The sequence below is a fragment of the Tupaia chinensis genome, unplaced genomic scaffold, assembly GCF_000334495.1.
Source record: "Tupaia chinensis unplaced genomic scaffold, TupChi_1.0 Scaffold145741_1, whole genome shotgun sequence".
NCBI lineage: Eukaryota > Metazoa > Chordata > Mammalia > Scandentia > Tupaiidae > Tupaia > Tupaia belangeri.
Window position 1 is genome coordinate 965,502 of NW_006205599.1, and position 4,917 is coordinate 970,418.

At 40.6% G+C, this 4,917-nt stretch overlaps 1 protein-coding gene across 1 annotated transcript in view; it reads right to left on the reverse strand.

Moving 5' to 3' along the window:
- Positions 1–4,917, reverse strand: part of RMND5A (required for meiotic nuclear division 5 homolog A) — a gene marked incomplete at its 5' end in the record, with an annotated part of 73,238 nt that overhangs the window by 24,578 nt on the left and 43,743 nt on the right.

Below are 4,917 nucleotides of genomic sequence, written 5' to 3' on the forward strand. Positions count from 1 at the left end.
AAGCCCCTTTCAACTATACCTGCCAGACTTGCAAAGATTAAAAAAAAAAAAGCCCAGCTGCAATAACAGGGATATGGAAAAACCCAGCTGCAATAACAGGGATATGGAAAAACCCTTGCCATTTCTGTTAGCACTATGTTTTGGGGCAACCTTTATAGAGAAAAATTTGACACGATCAATTCAAATTTTAAATGTACCCAGACCCAACTTTCTAGGGAATGTACCCTACAGATACAACTGTGCATGCTAAAATCCATGTGCAATGGATACTTATCATTTACAGAGCAAGAAACTATCAAAAGTCTATCAAAACAGGGACCAGCAGTTAGCATAAAGGCTATGTCGCTGGACTCCCATGTAGTTGACCGCAGTTCGCGTCCCAGACCCGGTGGCTTAAAACTCACGCCGGGCGCATGTGCGTGCATGCCCAAGATCCCAAGAGAATGGAGGAGAAGGGATTGTGGCGTGACCATCCCCCTGGGGGATGATTTCTCGCTTTCTGTCTCTATGTCTCTCTCTGTCAGGTGACGCACCGTATAGTGAAAAACCTCTCAAAAAAAAAAAAAATTCACGCCAGGCGTGCGTGCATGCATGCATAAGATCCTGAGAGGAGAATGGAGGACAAGGGATTGCAGTGTGGCCATCCTCCCTGGGGGGTGATTTCTCGCTTTCTGTCTCTCTGTCTCTCTCTGCCTGTCTGGAGAGTGCACGTGCCCTATAGCAAAAACCTCAAAAAATAAATAAATAAATAAAGTCTCTCAAGATAAATTGGTCAAATAAAATCAGGATATAATCCCTAAAACGGGGCCAGTTGGTGGTGTAGTGGCTGTGGGGCCGAAATCCACATGTCCAACTGCACATTTTGAGTCCCAGAGCTAGCAGCTTGAAAAACATATCATGCATGTGTATATGCCCAAAATCCTGAAAGGAGAGATGGAGAAGGAACTGTGGCATGTCCATCCTCCCTAGGGATGCTTTCTTACTTTCCCACTCCACGCTCTTTATACTTTTAGCCTCTCTCTGGAAGTTTATGCACCTCTTAGCAAACCAAAAATGAATCCCTGAAACAGAAATTATGCACCGCCAAAAAAATGAGATACTACGCATATAGATACATCAGGAAAGTCATGACATATTTTTCTATGCAAAAATGCATCATAACTTTTCTGACGACCCAATAAATATATGCAGATTTAATCTAAAATGAAATTTTAATTATGTAAATCATTAAAAAAGAGGTTGGCACATAATGGAAGCCTAAAAAAGGATGGACTGAGACCATGCAAGGACTCAGAGAAAAGGATTTAGCCAATGAACTTTGAACTATCAAGAGCTTTGAAAGGATATACATCTCCATTGTAGAGTTGATGGCATCAGGATATTTCAGCCTGAGGCTACTAAACATCTTCTAGAATATCCCCTTGTTCCAACTCCATGATCAGCGAGTTTATGGCAAACTGTGTCGCCAACATGCTTTGCATGAGCTTATCTCAGAGTCACAGGTAATCCAAACTGTGTGTTTCATTTAGTAATTTGGGTTTTCATAAGTTTTTAAAAACCCAGGCCTGCTCTTAAGTGTTAAAAAAGAAAACAAACAAACAAACAGGATGCCGAGTCCGCAAGACTCAAAGTCAGATACTGGACTGTGGCAAAGCCACCAAGGTAAAAGTCCTCTTTGAGAATCTTTAAGGAAGGCAGCGCTTTCTTTCCAAATGTAAGTAACTGGCACTGCTACAAGGCCAGTTTCTGTTTTTCTAGTATTTCCCCATCTCATTAAGTTACTATTATTGTCTTGGTGATAATCATTATTTTGGGCTTTCCTTCCATCTGTGATATGAAGGAGGGCATGGTTAAAAATTCTGCAAACTATTCCATCATTTACTGAATGCCTGCTATGAAGGTGAGTGCTATCCTAGGCGTCAAGGGTATCTTAAAACAAACGAACCACAGATACAGCAACCTGTGTGAAGAGAAACGTCTGTACAAACTCAGCAACACAGAGGCATAGACAAAGGCGTAGGCAGGGTCCTGGCCAGGTGTGTGCGTTATCACTAGCTCTTATCCTGCCACTTCTCTGGCATGTCACCGTTCTTTCCATTCTTTCCAATGCTGCAACTAATAGCCAACGTTCTCCAAGCTTTCTTCTCATCAGGGTCTTTCTTAGCTTTTATCTTTATCAATTTTTGGCTGGCCTCTGCCTAACTGCCCAGGCTGCCTACAGGAATTGCTGCAGTTCCTGGCCTTCCTCTTCTCCCCTGTAGGTGGCTCCATGTAAATGAGATGCTACACAACTGGCAACTATGGTTGGTCCTCCTTGTATCGAAACCAGACTGTTCTCCCCTATTGTTCAACTTTTGCTATAAGTGAAACTGAATTTTCTGTACCTGCTCATAAAAGATACTTAGTAAATATATACTCTGCATCCAACAGGCAAGAATTGAGAATTTTTGAGTTGTTGTAATGGTGATCTCTACTAAACTATTACATTCCAAATTTACATTCTGTAGAACTCTAATTTTGTGAGTCTTAATAGGTGTCATTTGGAGAGAAAACAATTTTGGGGGGTGGATATGCAGAGAAAATGCTGTGCTTTACAAAGTTAAATGAGTTTCTTTATTGCAGGATAAATGATGACACATTTATATAAAGTAATCTGTTAGATGAGAGTATTAGAGATATATTAGGTGAAGTATTTCTCATCTAATATTTTGACTCCACCTAATCTTTTTCATAGATCATCTTCTGGATTTACTTCCTCTTCTGTAAAATGAGTACTTACCTCACAGGATTATTACAAGGAATGAATAGGTTAAGACATGTAAAATGTTTAGAATAACACCAAATATGAAATAAGCATTTAAGAACTTTAGGAAAGTCTTGAGTCATTTGAAGGCAGACGCAGTTCAAAAACTCAACACGCCACTGGTACAGAGTGAGCACTGAATTAAAGTTTGATGTAAACTTAAGACATTAAGGGATAAATGAATGTTACTTTCAGTAACAACTGAATACTATTTTCTAATCGCTACAAAACAAATGAGAAACCCATTACATTTTCACATGTATGCGCTCTCTCTCCTTTATAGAAAAGTGGCTGTCATATTTTAAGAGGCATTCAGGGAACTTGGTTAAATTTATCTCCCGGGCATATCACAATCTAAAACCTGCTAAAAAAATAAACACCCCTCCCAGGACTACACAAAGGTAATATGCATCTTACACAGTGGTACACTTTAAGTGGGATCTATCTTTAAATATAGAGTACCTATTTATAATTTATATAGGAATTTTATAATTTATACATTTACACAGACATCTCCATCTGACCTAGTTTTAGAGCTATGCAAAAAATTTTAAGAACTGAGAAAATGACCCAAAACATAAAACTAAGCTATGAAAAATTAAATGGGTTAGTGGAACAAAAAGTATAGGAAAAAACATGCATTTTATAAAGAACATGGATCTTCCTAGCTTTTCTGTTTTTCCTCTGGTAATACTGACCTCAAATCTTTTCAGTTTTAAAACACTAAGATTCTAAGGCTATAACCTTACACAAATACCACTGTTTCTGAGCCAGCCCAATAGGCTAGAGGTTAGGGGAGCTGGGTTCCACATGGCCAACTGCACGGTTCAAATCCTGGTCCTACTGGCTAAAAACACATGGATGTGTGTGGACATGTGCCCCAAATGCTGACAGGATGAAGAGATGTAGGAGAAGGAATTGCTGAGTGATTATGTCCAGTTGGGGGTGCCTCCCTCCCCCTGCTCCCAAACCTCTCCCCCTCTCTCTCTGGCAAGTGCAAGTGCATAACCTCTCTAACAAAGATAGATAGATAGATAAATCAATCATTTCTTCTTCCTTTTTTTTTTTTTTTTCCTTTTTTTGGAGAGGTTTTCGCTATAGGGTGCATGTGTTCACCAGAAAAACAGAGGGAGACAGAGAGACAGAAAGTGAGAAATCACCCCCCCCCCCGGGCGGGGATGGCCACGCCGCAATCATTTCTCCTGGATTCTCCTCTCGGGATCTTGGACACGCATGCACACGCGCCCGGCGTTGAGTTTAAGCCACTGGGTCCAGGACTTGAACCACAGTCGACTATGTAGGAGTCCAGCGACATAGCCATTATGCTAACTGCTGGCCCCATAAGTAAATCATTTCTATCACCCAGTTTCTTCCTCTTATTTTAAGAGCTATTTAAAATCATCTGGGGACCAGCAGATGGCACGGTGGTTAAGGGCACTGGACTCACATGGCCAACCTCGGTTACAGTCCTGGACCTGGTGGCTTACTTTCTCACTTTCTCTCTCTCACTCTGTACCTCTCTGGTCAAATAAAAATAGATAAATAAACGAATAAATTAAAATAAAGTTAAATAAAAAAATTCTTCTAAAAATTTTAAAATAAACTAACCTGGTAATCTTATATTTAAAAATTTCTAGGCTATGTGACCAAGGAGGTGGCATGGTGGTTAAGGTGCTGGACACTCTCACATCACAGTAAAAGTCCTGGAACTGGTGGCTTGCTTTCTCACTTTCCCTCTCTCTCTCTGTGCCTCTCTCTGGTCAAATGAAAATAAATAAAATAAATGAATAAATAAAATTAAAATAAAGTTAAATAAAATAATTCTTAAAAAAAATTAAAATAAACTAACCCAGTAATCCTACATTTAAAGATTCTAGGCTATGGGGGACCAGCAGTTAGTGTAATGGTTATGTCGCTGGACTCCCAAGTAGTCGACCGCAGTTCGATTCCCAGACCCAGTGGCTTAAACTCACGCCGGGCGCATGTGCATGCGTGCCCAGGATCCTGAGAGGAGAATGGAAGAGAAGGGATTGTGGCGTGGCCATCCCCCCTAGGGGGTGACTTCTCGCTTTCTATCTCTCTGTCTCTGTCTGTCTGGCGAGCGCATGCGCCCT